Source organism: Rhineura floridana, chromosome 6, assembly GCF_030035675.1.
Source record: "Rhineura floridana isolate rRhiFlo1 chromosome 6, rRhiFlo1.hap2, whole genome shotgun sequence".
Taxonomy (NCBI): domain Eukaryota; kingdom Metazoa; phylum Chordata; class Lepidosauria; order Squamata; family Rhineuridae; genus Rhineura; species Rhineura floridana.
The window spans coordinates 68016823-68033157 of record NC_084485.1 but is presented as its reverse complement, the minus strand read 5'-3'; positions in this window follow the sequence as shown (position 1 = coordinate 68033157).

Below are 16335 nucleotides of genomic sequence, written 5' to 3'. Positions count from 1 at the left end.
ATATACAACCACCCTGGTACGCAGCAGCTGTGCTGACATCCTCCAGCAGCATCGCTTGCTGGGTCTGCCCAGCCAGTGACAGGCATCTGAAAAGGACATAAAGAAAAAGGAGAGAAACCAGGTGTGCGAGAGCCACTTTGTTTTGTTCTCCTGAGACAACAACTGGAAGTGATTTATGCCTGACAGTCCAAATTATACCTCTTATATAGCTGCACAATTGTTTCATTCACAGGATTCAGCCATGAGCTGCACAGTGACCCATAAGTCCCAACAAGCAGGCCCTATAAAATTTTGCAGCCATTACAATTCACAGTGCAGAGTTCATCCTCTGACTGTTCCCTCCTGACTAGAGATGTTATCACGGTGCCACCTTCAAGGTAGTGATTCATGGAGGCACGGCTAGGTGACTTTAATGGGAGCTTCACTGATTTGTGGCTTTTTCTCCCTCTCTGGTGCACAGGTGAGCCACTTCAGACAAATACAGAAGGGCCATATGGCAGTGGAAAGGATCCAGTGAAGTTCCTTTTGCCTTTGTCTTGAAGTGGCATTCTCTAGATGTGATTTAGGAACGTAGGGAGCTGCCTTATGCCAAATCAATTTGTCGCTCCAGCCCAGTATTGTCTGTTCTGACTGGCAGCAGCTTTCCAGGGTCTCAGGTAGAGGTCTTTCATCTGCTACCTTTTCAGCTGGAGATGTCAGGGAGCAAACTTGAGCTGTTCTGCATGCCAACCATGTGCTTTGCCACTGAGCTATATAACCTTATATGTTCTGAGTTACAAATAGTTCGAAATTACATTTTAGGTATCAAAACAAAAATCACAAGACTTAGCTTATAAAGAGAGAACAGAAGGTTGGGAACTGCATATCAGGAAAGAGACATACCAGCTGAATAGTTGTCTAAAAATGTTTTTAGTGCAATAAATGTGCAGTTGTTACTCAGATTTTTTGGGGGGGGGCAGATATTCTTCCTCAAGGAAGCCTTTCTGTTGCAGATATATTGCCTTTCCCCAGTATTCAAACCACAATATTTTCTGTCTGCAAAATGCACTGTCTCCTTTTCCAGTGTTACAAGTACCTATTGGACAACACTTGTTATATTGCTAATGACTATTGACTTAAGCCTACCCATGCCTGTGGCATATTTTGAACTTTCTTACCCTCCTCCCCTATAACAATGTCCAGTCATTTTGTTGGCATTAAACAATAACTATTTCTGTGAAGGCTGTGCACTCTCTCCCTCTCCAGTGCGAGGGTGCACCTTTCCTCAAACTCTATTTTAAGTGTAGCAAAATAGAAGTGTTGTTATCCTTTCCTACCAAAGCTGCCTCTCCCTACAAGGGAAAAAGATATTGGTCTACTGGCTCCAGATCAGCGCTAGTGTGAATCTAGCATTAAGAAAAAAGGTGAGATGGTATGATGAAAGTCGTGGGGTGCTGGATGGAATGGGGTAAATCTATGGCAGAATCCACAGGGTTCAAAACTGTAGGACAATTATATTGCCAACCTTTCTCAAGAAGACTAGGCACAGCTGGTTTAGTGTATTAACATCAACCTATGTTATGCCTAGCAACAGGACCTTTTTCTTAGGGTACATCCACACTAGAGTAGGTCACCAGAAAATCACCTAAACATTTGTGCTGTCTGCTTTTGAAAATCAGCTACATGCTGATATACAGGGGACTCACATGATCCATACTGAGGTTTGATTGAATATTGAATGAGCATTGGAGCATCACCACAGGGCAGTGTGATCACTAATACAATGACTGTCTCAAGGTCTATTCTACAAAACTTCAGGAGAATTGGTTGGTACTGCATTGCCCTTAGCCACATCATCCCCAACTAATGAAACTTAATTATTTGGTGGCTTTTCTGCTTCCATTTATTGGGGTTGTGGCAGCTTGTCAGCACATGCATGTTAGAAAGACCTCAAATAGTTTTTTTCCCTTTTCCCTCAAGAATGGATAGCTGAGCTTGCAACTTTTCAGTGCTTTACTGCTTGGGAAAAAAACATTGTTTCAAGATGTTTTGATATGTATGTGTGGACTTGGAGCTAGTACAAGCTACTTTCCGTCATAGCTTGCTATTTGATATACGTGCATGGGCTGTGGCTGGGGACTCCAAGCACTATTGCTGGTACGTTTCTCAATATCTGGAACCCTAGCCCTTATCTGGGTATGAGGAAGAATGTATGCTCATTGCAATGCTGTACGGCAGCAGTGGGGAACCTGTGACCTTCCAGATATTGCTGGACTGCAGCTTCCATCATGCCTGACCATTGGCCATACCGGCTGGAGCTGATGGGAGTTGTAGCCCAAAACCTCTGATGGACACCAGGTTGGGGAGTTCTGATCTTAAAGAACAAGAATATTCAAAGTTAATTAAATTGCAAAGCTTGGGCTGCTTTCTTCCTGGAGAAGGAAGCCTGATTTAATATTTTCATTAGGCCATGCCCTCAAGCTGCTGCCTGTCTAACTATGTCTGAAGTCCTATACGCAGGAAGTGTTTCGAAAGCTACAGTGCTTTTCTCAAGCCCAGCTGCACAGCTGGGAATCTTTTCTCTTTTTTGTGTTTACCCTTGAACAATAGCTTATTATGATGACCGTCCTTGCATTGAACCAGATGCTTGTCTTTTACCATTAGGCAGCTTTTCTCTTGCCTGAGTCATTCAGAAAAAATAATACTGCTCTCTTTGGAAGGGGACTAGCTAAAGACTATATAAAGAGTGAAATGGGAGAGAAAGCCACTTTACAGTTGCTATTTGGCTCACAATCCAGTGTAAGACCAACAATTAGCTCTGTCAGATTAAAAGGCTACATGTTGAAAGGGCAAAACAAAATGTCAAGTAATACAGTTCTGTGCTTCCCTGCTGGGGATTCGTTGGTGTTGGGCATTCAACCTTGAATCCAATGTGCTGAGTTGTCTGAAGATGTGGGTTCTTATGAAGGCCATTTCCACCTTACCATGTATTGAAGTTCCCACAGAACTAGGTTGCCTGAAAGAATCTAAATAGTGATGGATGCTATGGTCTGGCAACGATGCTTTGCCAGCCTAGATTTTGTTTGTCAAAACTGCAATTATTGAGGAGTTCGTCATGTACTGGACATGTTCAGGCAACCCAGTTCCATTGGGAATTTAGAGGAATAACCCACCACAGGAACATAGGAAGCTGCCTTATACCATTGGTCCATCTATCTCAGTATTGCCTGCACTGAATGGCAACAACTCTCCTGGAAGTCTTTTCCCATACTTGCTTGGAGATGCCAGGACTGAAGCCAGAGCTTGGAAAAGTTACCGTTTTGAACTACAACTTCCATCAGCCCAATCCAGTGGCCATGCTGGCTGGGGCTGATGGGAACTGTAGTTCAAAAAAGTAACTTTCCCAAGCTCTGACTGAAGCAAATGCTCTACCGCAGAGCTGGGGTTCATGTTTCAAGTTTCAGTCCTGAGTTCTGTTGGAGACAGTCATTGTTTTGTTGCATGTGGTTTCAGCTCTTCTGATCTTCTCTTGTGTAGTTAACCCTTGTTCAAAATGGCTACAATGGCCCAGTGAATGGCTAACCATAGTTCTGAGGCTATCCTCCTATGCAAGGGGGAATTGTATTTTGGACTGGCTTCAGCGACATTACCTGCAAGTTCAAAATGAATGGAGATGGCAATCCGTTGCCACATATCAAATGGTAAGTAAATCATGTTGCTGGAGATAGCAACAGACCATTCTCTATCCCTGTGCCATAGTATTGCTCTAGAGGCAAATTATGAAAGTTCATTGGACTTTCATGGAAGCCAATCACTACTGATGATGAAATGAACCCTCTGATGAAATGAAAACCAGTTTCTAGGGGGTAGCTATGGGGAATTTTGTTGGCCTCTTCTAGGGAAGCAAGAAGGAAACACTTGATGAGAAAACCCCCCCACTGTTATTTGTTTTGAATCAAATGTCCATATCTGATTAGTCAAAGCACACTGCTTAGAGACAATAGTAATTAAGTGGTATATAAATGTCTAAATAAATAAATAAGTTACAGTCCTGACTCACTGGACCAGTGGGTTAGTACAATGGCTCCTCTGATGATAGTCATTGCCTTGCTTGATTCCTGCCAAGCAGGAAAGCAAAATTGTTTGACTAATGACCCTTTCTGGGACCAATTCTGGCATATTAACTATTGCTTGGGCTGTGATCAGATGATCCCATGATTGAAGAAACTCAGTGATGGGCAATCACACACACAGATCTGCCTGTGCACTGACTTCTTGTAGCATGCGTATTTTGCCATATTGCAGAGGCTGTTTAACAATGTCTTTGAGAGCTTACTTGTGACGCTGGCAAAATCAAGCTTTATTTGTTTGTTTGTTACATGTATTTATTTATTGTTACATTTATACCCCACCTTTCCTTTTACCATGGAACCCAAGGCACTATACATGTGGTTCCCAGATGGTCTCCCATCCTAGATTTGGGTCCATCACTGCAAAGTGTTTTATCAGGTGATTGTGAATGTTGTTGCATCTATTTACTTCTTTCCTCTCATGCTCTTCTGACACTGGCCTTGTGGTGGCTCGACCCCATTTGGTTTAATTCAGCTGAGCTCAGTTTAGTTCAGTTCAGACCGAGATATCATATTTTGCAAGAAACACTTAGACAAACACGATTTTATAAGCTAGATCTGGAGAAGGTGCACTCTCATTCCTTGCTCCAAAATTTGGCCACAGCTAGGAAACTTCCTTAAATGTTGATGTTCTCAGCTCTCTTATTTAAGCACTCACCCTGCCCCCTGCTCACCACGGGTATTTGTATGTTATCCAAACAAATAGATACAAATGGGAACTCAATGCCAAGTGAATGTCAGTTTTGTCAACTATCGAAGGCTACATTCTCTGTTGACATTCTGGAGCTTGCTAAATATTATGAAAAGCCTCCTGGCTGTTTAAAGGCAGGTGTGTGTGTGTGTGTGTGTGTAGTAGTAGTAGTAGATGCACAGGAAAAGGCATGAAATGATAATAATACATTGTTCAGTCCCAGAGGGAACAGCTGTTGATTAAAAGCAAAAGCCAAGCAACTGGTGTATAGGTCAAACTAGCAGCCATGGTGACCAGGACTACCCAGTTTCCTTTCTGACCTTTTCCAAATTAGAGTCTTTCACAGAGCATTGTATTCATTTTCCTTCTTCTTTTAATGGGTACGCTGCTCAGAGTGGAGAGAGACTTTTTTCAGTTGGCAGAGGAGAAAGAAAATGAGCAACCAGCATCATTTCACTGATTAATAAGAAACTTCCTTAAACATTTAGAGAGAATGTTAAAATATTAAAATGATGTGTACAGCAGGGAATCTTATGGCCAGCATTTATTATAGTCTCTAAATACTGACTGAGCTACTAACAACAGTTTCCCAGTTTGACAAAATGGGAAACTATACTAAATTAAATGTTTACTGGTTTAATCACAACTTAAATGAAGAGGAGTCTTGCATAAGCAAAAAGGTTGTGCATACCTCAGCTTAATAAGCCAAGATATAATTATCCAAACTGGTTCCTTGTTTTTATAAGTTGAGTTTCTGAAATCTTTATATTTTATACCTGTCTTTTTGGTCTAGACCCTTTCAGGAAGAATTACCACATTGACCTGTCTGCTGAAAACCTCTGAGTATATGACAGATTCTAGAGGATTCGAGACAGGATAGACACAAGTCACTTGGGAGAGTGGTGAGGACTGTGGGCCACACCATTGCCCCACGCAAGCTGAGATAATGTCCTAAAATGCACCCAACACTTCACTTTAGTGCCTATAGTGCCTTTTTATGGCACAGCGCAACGAAGAATTTGTTCTAGGACAGTTAAGTTATCTTTCATAAAAACCTGTCTTATTGACAAAGTTATGAAACTAAACTGAACCTTCCAAGGAACCATAATATTCCCTTGAAATGCAATTTGAAAACCATTGCTGCAGTCTATCTGCCCAGCCTTCCTTCATCCTGACATATCTCATATCTTTAAATAATCTGGGAATGTACAATTCACTTGTAAAGGACATTTTATACTTTTACTTACTTAATGAGAGCTGTATTTCATTTCTTAAAATAATATGGCCAATATACAGTGAGAAATTAAAATATTAAAAGCTGTGGCAAAACTAAAAGGCTTTGACTTGCTTTTAGTGGACCAGGTGCACAGCATTAAATAGCTGGTGCTACAAGTGATTTGCCTGTGCAGTAGGGTTGCCAAGTCAGAAGCATCCCAAACTCTGAGATTTCAGGGGCAGACCCTAATGATGTCATTGGTATGAGCCCTAGTGATGTTATTAAACACAGTTGCTTGGAGTATACCATTCAAACAAGCAAAATCTGATTGGAGATAAAGATAGAAATCCTAGCTAAAAGAGGATGTTCCCAGGTCCAGCTGAAGTGATGGGATCATTCCTTCTTACCTGCTTAGGGAGCCTATATGGGAACATTTAATCTAGCCTACCTGCTTCTGGCAAGAAGGGTTTAAGTGCCCTCATGCCAGGTCAGTTACTAGAAGGCCATTGTAGGAAGAAGAGAGCCTAGTGTTGTGGAGATGTTAGATGGGAGCACTCAGAGGTAAAGATGGATACTCCTGAGGCTGCAATTCTAAACAAATTTACTAAGGGACTAAGCCCCATAGAACTCAACAGGACTTACTTCTGAGCAGAGCTTGGAAAAGTTACTTTTTTGAACTACAACTCCCATCAGCCCCAGCCAGCATGGCCACTGGATTGGGCTGATGGGAGTTGTAGTTCAAAAAAGTAACTTTTCCAAGCTCTGCTTCTGAGTAGATATTGTTAGGATTGTTCAGTTAGTGACTATGGATCCTCTGCAAAGATGTCCATATCAAAGCAGGGTTGGTTACCCCTTGCCTGGAATGCCCTGCCCCTGCCTTGTAATGTGGCTGCTCCAAACAGGTTTATAGACTTTATTATTATTATTATTATTATTTATACCCCGCCCAAGGCCCTCAAGGCAGCTTACAGAAGACACAAATATCAAAATACAATACAAGACTTGACCTTTCACTGCAGCAAGAGGTTTGACAAATGAGTAAACAGATTGTCTACCCTTTTCTGCCTACTCTGTGGGCTGCTATAAACTCACTTTGACAGCCAACCCAATTCTAGTGAGTAATAATTGGCAGAGAGAAAACACATACGGTTTGGTCTATCTTCAGAGGCAATAGCTTGGGAACAACAGCAATTGCAGCCACACTTCCCAATATGGGAATTCTCTTTTACCAATATAGGGCAAGAAACAAACCATCATACAACCAACAAAGTGTATCATCAGTGGGTATAAGGGGATTGAGCTAAGCGCATGGAACAACTGTTCTTGCTTTTATGGGTGTAAGGATGTTGCATTTATGGATTCCTGTGAGTAAGACAAAACAACAACAACTCAACATCCCACAGCCAGTCAGGGTTCCTAACCAATAACCAAAACTAAAAGAATGCTGGCAGCCAGTCAGCCAAGGTCACAAAAATCACCATGCAGCACAACCATGCTGCAGCACAATTGCTGTCCTGAGTGAGACCCTGTCAGCACAAAATACCACTCCACTGGTTGCCAATTTGCTACCAGGTCAAGTTCAAGGTGTACTTTTCATGTTATGGGTGCCACATAGTACTTGTTCTCTCTTGTAAGAAATTGATCCTTTTGTGCGGCAGCACTATGCTTTGGAACTCCCTGCCTATTGACATTAGGCAGGCTCCTTCATTGTACTCTTTTTGGCACTTGCTAAAAACATTTGCTAAAAACATTTTTGTTTAGGCAAGCCTATCCAGGCATTGAGAAGCTACTGTGTCTTTTATCTGTTTTTAACTCATTGCTGGTTTTATTATTTTGAATGTTTTTAAATACCTGTCTTTAACTGTTTTTGCCAATAATTACATTGTTTTAATTCCTTCTGCAAACCTGACAATAAAGTGGTATATAAATGTTGTAAATAAAATAAATTTTGGAGTCACTGTGGCTCTTGGGTCTCTTTCGTCTTTTAGGCACAAAGGAATCTGCCTTATATCGAGTCAGGCCATTTGGTACCATCTAGTTCAGTACTGATGACATGGACTAGCATTGGCTCTCCAGGATTCCAGAAAATAGTCTTTTCCAGAGATTGGGGTTTGAACATTTGGATGCAAATCATATACTCTGCCACTGATCTACATCCCTGTTTAAAATTTATCTTTTAAAATTGTTCTTTTCAATTCACCAATGAATACACTGCATACCTAGGACAGATCTACACCATGCATTTAAAGCACATTCAGCACACATTTGAAGCACATGAACCCCACCATAGAATCATGGGAACTGTAGTTTGTTAAGGGCGGTGGGAACTATAACTGTGAGGGGAAAACTACACTTCCCAGGATTCTGGGGGGAAGTCATGTGCTTTAAATGTGAGTTGAATGTGCTCTGAATGTATTGCGTGGATCTGCATTACTTCATAAGCTTTGCCTGCTCATTATTTGCTGCTATGTTGCTATGTGCCTTCAAGTTGATTATGACCTTTGGCGACCCAAGCTGTTTGCCGTCCTAGCTGCTTTGTTGCTGTTATATGCCTTCCAGTCAATTACAGCTTATGGTGACCCAGTGACTTCCAAGAGCATCTGTCATGAGCCACCTTGTGCAGATCTTGTAAGTTCAGGTCTGTGGCTTCCTTTATGGAATCAATCCATTTCTTGTTTGGCCTTCCTCTTTTTCTACTCCCTTCTGTTTTTCCAAGCATTATTGTCTTTTCTAGTGAATCAGGTCTTGTCATTATGTGTCCAAAGTATGACAAACTCAGTTTCATCATTTTAGTTTCTAGTGATAGTTCTGGTTTAATTTGCTCTGACACCCAATTATTTGTCTTTTTCGCAGTCCATGGTATGTGCAAAGCTCTCCTCCAACACCACATTTCAAATGAGTTGATGCCTGCACATAAATAATTTTAATTAACTTTTTAAAAAATGGAAATCAGCTACAAAGTTTACTGGGTGACCATGGGATACTCACCATCTCTCAGCCTAATCTCCTCAGGGTGAAAACAGCAGAGGGGGACCATGACCACCCCAAGGAAGAAGGGCACACTTAAAATCTTGAGGAAATAATAACGTACAACCATAGTGTGAAATCAGATACTTATAAAGGCATAGTATGAAGAAATATTTATATAAGCTTGATTATCAAAGATGTTTATTATTTACACAACCTGTAAAGGTATTTACAGTGCAATCCTATGCTTGTTTACTGGGAAGCAAGTTCCAATGTATACAGTGGGGCTTACTCAAACAGGGAAGTGTGCACAGGACTGCAACCTCAAGTGATAAGGAACTTCACTCACCCAATCCAAAATTCATGCCACTTTAAGCTGTTTAGCAACGGTTTTATACTTGTTTTTATGATTATTTGATTTTAAATTGATTTATTTCTTGTGAGCTGCCTTGGTTTTCAATCAGCAACCCTACCTCATGGAGTTGTTGGAAAGACTCCATACACACACACACACTGGAGATGTAAAAATACGTATACTCCATATAATAGTTGGTCATTGCAGAACTTTTTTTTTTAAATCAGTATTACTTTCCTATCAAATAAAAGCTGTGACAACTAAGTAAGCCCTGCCAAATTGCTTAAAAAATAGGATTAGATGGGGAGAGAAAGATTTACAACACGATTCTTTTCTATGTTCACTTAAAAGTCCCATTGATTTACAGCACAATCCTAACCATATCTACTCAAAAGTAAGTCCTATTGAATTCAATGGAGTTTACTCCCAGGTATGTGGGATTAGCATTGCAGCTTTACTCCCAGAATAGTCAGTATAGGAGTAAAGCTTCATATTGGGAAGGGTTTTAAAACAGACTATGAATTAGACAAATAAACTGCCCTCTTCAACAGCTCAGGAAAATTTAAACTTGTTTGACGCCCTATAATTACGGAAGTATAACACATTGTAATGGCATCATAAGATGCACGTACACTTTTTAAAATATTCTGTTTAAAAATTATTTGACAGATAAAATGTACATGCTATTTTTGCATGTGATTAAAGAAACCCTGTATGTACACTTTTATTATATTCATGACTGAAATTATTTATTGTGCATGCCTACCAAGATCCTGCTCTGTTCTGGTTCTAGATCACCGCTCAATTATTGTGCAGTATATGCACACAGAGAAAAAGGTACTCGCTGCTGCTAAAACTTACTCAAGTTGTGATGTGCATCTTGTTATTCAAGATGTGCAGATAAGCAGGAAAAGGAAGATGTTTTCAGGGCTTGCAATGGGTTCTAGCCATTGCCTGGAAGTCAACAAATTCCTCATCAATCCCAACCCTGACTTCACTTATTAGCTAAAAACCTGAAAGGATGGGGATTCGAGCAGCTGGCTATTAGCTCATTTAATAGAAGTTGCAGGGGGTGATGGCTGACATTTTGGTGTATATCTCTTGAACCAGACCACCTAGGAGCTTATTTTTTAAAAAATTAAAGCGAAGAGTCCGGAGATTGGGGTGACTCACTTGGAGACCCAGACAGCACCCCCAAAACTCAGAATCTCCAGATGAAACTGGAGACCTGGGAATCCTACTGCAGAACCCTTTCATGTTTCCATTTGTACTATGACAATTTGTTGAGCTAGCCACCTGTGCAGTCTTTATCTTTGGAAGATGTTGGAGTTGTTCAGACATTTTTGCATAGTCAGTTATGTGCACAATTTTGGAGCTTCTCCCTGTTTTACTGCTTACAGCATTGCTGGAGATGAGTGAGCCCACATATGTAATGATCTGGCATAGCTGCTTGCCACTGTTGCAGCAGAGGAAGCAGCGCTATAGCAGTGGCTGGAGATCACTGCATGCGCTGTCTTCCTGCCTCCTGCTGGAAAAGAGGTGGGGAACCCTCAGGCAAAGTGGTCAAATGTGGCCCTTTAGGCCTCTCTTTCTGACCCTCAAGAGTCACCACAGGCCAGTCTTCCCCTTTAGGCCACATCTATCACTGCCTCTGCTCCAGTTTTTCACTGGCTGGAATGTATCTTTGAACTGTAATAATGCATCTAGTTTGCCTATATGGAGAAATATAGAAATCTCTGGTTTTTGCACAGCTGGCCTGTACAAAATAAGAGTCATTTCTGTTGCCCCACCCAGCATTAGCTGACGTCCTCCAGACAGTTTTCCACAAGGGAATGTGGCCCTCAGGCTGAAAAAGCTTTCCCACTTCTGCCATAGGCAATCCTCACTTGCCATTTGCCTTGGTCCCCTTACCCATTCTCTCCAGGAAAGGCAGGCTTGGCCTAAGCCAATGCTGAGCATTGCTACCCTGTGTGCTGTTTTCTTAACTTACTAGTTTTGTGGTTTTATTTTATGATTTTAGTGTAAATTGTACCTGTTTTCATTGTGATAGTTTTGTAACTAACCCTGAGACCATTTGGTGAAGAGCAGGCTACAGGGGTGTAGTTGTGCAGGGTCTCAGGGAGTCTTAGACCCTTTACTTTTTGGGACCTGGGTTCTAGCAGGGTCCCTATGTCTCCAGCATCCTACAAGCCAATCAGCATGAAAGGGAGTATGTTTGCCACTGAGAAGAATCTTCTAACATGCTTCTTTCCTGCTGATTGCAACCAGTCTGAGTGAAAGGAGGCAAGTCAGCCACTGAGAATTAACTTCTCAGTGCTAATACTCTCCTCTTTCATGCTTATTGGTTCCTAGGCATTAACAAGGATCTCTTTCTCAACCGCACAGCAAAAAAAGCGGGGAGGGGGTATGGCTGTGATCAACATGAAGGGACCACGCACTTCTGAATTTGCCACTACATTACTGGCAAGCTATCAGCATAAATAAGCAAATGAACAAATAAGCCTTGTAGTCCAAAGAGTATGCTTTTCTGCTCAGACATGCCACATATTTGGCAAAGACTTGACACAAGATTTTAGAATCATATAGTCTGGGAACAAAGTAGCAAATAGCATCAATTTTGAAAATTCTGATGCTGATCCTCCACATATGCCCCAGAGTAACTCCTTTGAAAGGGTACTATAGATCAAATAAAACTTGCTTCATGACAGCAGTCCTCATTTAGGAAGTTACTTAAGCATGCATGTAATTTAAACATGGGAATTAAGCCCCATTTACTCAGTGGAGCTAAAGCACATGATTAAATTTAAACAGAAGATTAAGTGCTATGCTCAGTGACACCATGGCTGCCAAGAGCAAGTGTTTAAAAGCCATCAGGAAAGACCCTAAAACCAGGAACCTGAATGATTGAATTGTGTGCTTCTTTCTACTGTTAAGAAAATGTCTTCTAGGAGGTGCCCAGCTAAATACAGCTGTGTTTTATACAGGAGACTGTAGGGAGAAAAGGCTTGTGTTTTGTGGGAGGAGGCAAACTTGCAGCAAATATCTAACTTTGGGCTCATCTACATGGTGGTTTACTGTGTGTTTGGTGCTACTCAAATCTCTTTTAAATTCGCATGGTTCACATGACGTTACCGGCAAACAGAAGCTATCACGCAGTTTTTCCTTGTAAATTTGTACTAACCTGATCCACTGATAATGCAAAAAGGGAAGGAAAAACGTCTTCATTCTGTTTCGATAGTGCTTGCAGATGCTTTCTTCCAATGCTTTTAGGTGGGTGTGGCAATTGTTCCCCTCTCTACACCTACTCTCTCCTCCTTTCTTTCATTTTGCTTTCTGTAGGCTGACAAGCAACTTCCAGTTGCTCTCCTCCATTCTGTTGGCCTTTTTTATGTTGCTGCAAATGGTGCCTTTTTTTTCTTTTCCTCCTAACTTGTGCGCAAAAGTATAACTTTGCTCAAACAAAGATTTGTATTTCAGCTGTATCCTACCAGGGAAAACACAGATATTCACACTTTCAGGGTTTTTTTTTTAAAGGAACCTACTGCAGCTGATAGAACAGACTGAGCATGCTCGGTCACCTTAGCAACCAGAGGGAGTGGAAATGTATAGTTAGAGGGCGGGGCCACAAGGAAAAAGCGAGACTAATCCTCCCCAGAGGAATGTCTGCTTGTCTGAATAGGAAAAAGCGATTGGCAGCTAACATTGAGCTGGAACTATGGCCAATGCAAATAAAAAGCAAAGGTAAAAGAAGTGTATTTTCTACAAAGAAATGCTCCCTTTACGGCTAATATCTTCCCTTTCCCACTTTGAAAACTAAATTCCAACGTTAGCCTGTGTTCCATTCAATTGTCCATTCATTGTGGTTTTTAAGCGCTGTTGTACCCAGTTTAGGGAAGCTGGCCAACAGCTGAGCTGAGCTAATATTTACTATTTGTTCTGTTCCTTGTAAGGTTCAGTATGGGCCATAAAGAAGGCAGGAGGGGAAGAGGAGAGGTGGTAGTGCTGCTATTCATGGGAACATAGGAAACTGCTTTCCATCAAGTCAGACCATCGGGTCCACCTAGCTCAGTATTGTCTACACTGACTGGCAGTGGCTCTCTGAGGTTTCAGACAGGGGGTCCTTCCTAGTGCTACCTGGAGATGTGAGAGATTGAACCTGGGGCTTTCTGCATGCAAAGCAGATGCTCTGCCACTGAGCTACATCCCTGTTCATAATTGGTGGCCTGTATTAGCTCTGTTATGTATTCCTTTGGGTATGGAAACTGCAGCTATTTCTCTGCTTTGGATCGCACAGCATCCAAAGCCCCTCTGCCCAACAGTCAGAGGAATGGATTGGACAATGCTTCTTTTGCCATGTGTGGAGAGCATAAAGTATTCACAGCTCCTTCCCACCTACCTGGTTGTGCCAACCTCACCACTACATGGGGGAACATGTTGTCCAAATGTTGTCTGTGCACATACAGTTCCACACACGTAGGTGGAAATCAAGTGATTTCCTGGTTTAATTAGGAAAACAGCCACATGATTTCCCCCTGTGCAGGTTGAATTGTGCAAGCATAGGAAGGATTTGAATAATCTGTCATTGCCCATACAAGTCAGCATGGCCAGAGATTGTGCATCAGTTGTTGAACTGCACACATTTGCTCCCCCCATGTGTTGGGCTGGACCATGGGCAAAGTACCATTCAATTGGCATAGAAATACTCCTTTCTTATTACACTGCCTCCACACAGAAGGAATAGCTCTGTAAATACAAATCTGGAGCCATGAAAGTTAAGGAAGGGCCATTCTGCCTTCCTCTCTGGATTCTGATTAAAGAACCAGAATAATCGTACCCTCGCATTCTAAATTTGTATCTACCAGTTAAAGAATAAGCATGCAGAGATAGAGGGATGTATGAGCTCAGCTCCACTAGGTCCTCAGTTCACAAACCTGACTATGGACTGGTGCAAGTCCATGAAGGAGGAGTTAGGAGCCTCTTTCTCCACAACAGAATGGTGTAAGGGGTTCTTTTGAATCTCAGAGACTGCAGACCTTGTGCTTCAGATGAATGAACAATATCAAGCAAATACGTTGCCTTTAGCAAGAAGACACAAGCAGAGGAAATCAAAGTAGATATTGGATCCTGTACATCTCTCTCTCCCCCTGCCTCCAGATTAACCAGAGCACTGCAAAATTGGGCACTGCTAGCAGATTACTGTTTAGAGTTCCATAGTGAAAAAGCAAAAGGGTAAATTGCAGGGATTGCTTTGTGTGTGTGTATGCGTGTGTGCGTGCATGCATGCATGCACATACTGAAACTACACAAAAACCATCTGCAATGGTTCCATTTACTGAGTCCCCTGCCCATGATGAGCTAGGTGTATGCAGGCACTGCTGCAGACAGGGCAGAATTTTTGCATGTTACAACAGTATACCCAAATGTGGATTGTGCTAATAGCAATGTGCTAAAGTACAATCTTGTTTGTGATGGTCCCTGATACTAATCAGCTCACTATGGATAGAGTGCCAAATATGTGACAAATTTTATGTGACCACCAACCATCCAGATGGTCCTATTTAAGAACAGCTGAAGAGACCTTGCCCAGAGGTCTGCCACTAAGGTCCATTAGGATGGGGGCCAGAAGAGTCAGGGCCTTTTCAGAGGTTGCCCTATCCTTATGGAATATCCTTCCATGGGAGATATGCTTGGCGCACTCTTATGACTATTTTGAATGGGCCTTAAAGACTTGGATATTCCAGTCTGCTTTTAGTTGAATAATGATGCTGGTTTATATCTCACAAGCTGCAGTTTTAACTGTCACTATCATTTTTATTTTGTACTGAAATGGAAGGTTTTTATGTAGCTGTTTTTAATTAACTGTATTATATATTTTATGTTTTATTTGTAAGCTGCTGTGAGAGAGCCTTTTCCCCTTTGAAATGTTATAAAATCATTTTGATTGAATGAATGAATGATGTTCTGGGATTCAGATGCCTTGTGATGACCAGTTAAAAGTTCACATGGAAAGTGGGTCATCTATAGTGTCTGGCCAGAATCAAATTACACCATGGCATGAGACTGGGTGGAGGTGATAAATAAAATTTGAAAATGAATGATAATTTCCTCTCTATGAGACTGCAGGCATATTGAGTTAATAGGTAACCACCATGGAGCACATGCACAAGTGACTCTATCCTTATTGCTCACATTGCTAGGGGTGGCAGATTGCTGAGACTGAGACTGCATATGTCCCATGCCTTTTTAATTTTTAATGACAACCTTTCTGCTGTACACCTTGAGCAATACTGAGTTATTTACTGTTGTTACCTGCAGTGGGCTTACAATGTCATAAGGGAAACTTGTTGGTTTTTCCTTCTCTCTCTGATCAACTCAAGGGCCAAGGCCTCCCTCCTCCTAAAGGGAGTTGGCATCATTGTGTTTACAGTGCTCTGGCATTTCATTGCGTTGCTCCAGGCCTTTTGAAGCTTGCTAATGCAGCATATTCTACATTAGACAATTACTGCTGAAAAGTGTCTGGAATTTCCCCACTGGCATTTCAATTTTTCATTGATGAACTTGGGTTGTAAGTAAAGAGTGGGAGTTTTAATCCCTGTAGGGATGGGTTTCAAAGCCCTGGGCAACTTTCCTCCGCAAAGCTGTGCTATTGCCCTCAATCTTGTGCCATAACATCCTTCAAATCTGATGAATTCTGTTTATTGTTCCATCATATCACACACCTCCACAAACTACCACCACCCACACAGTTTGGCATCGCCTAGACCAGAGGTAACCAGTGTAGTGTTCTACAGATATTATTGGATTCCAACTCCCACCAGCTCCAGCCAGCATGGCTAAGAGTCAGGGATGATGGGAGCTGTCCATCAACATCTGGAGGGCACCACTTTGACTACCCCATCCTAGACACATCTCAACTCTGTAATGGCAATCTCTTTCATTTTTCATTCCCTGCAGTTCATGATTCACAGGGCCAGCCCCAAGCATGTCGGGGCCCTTG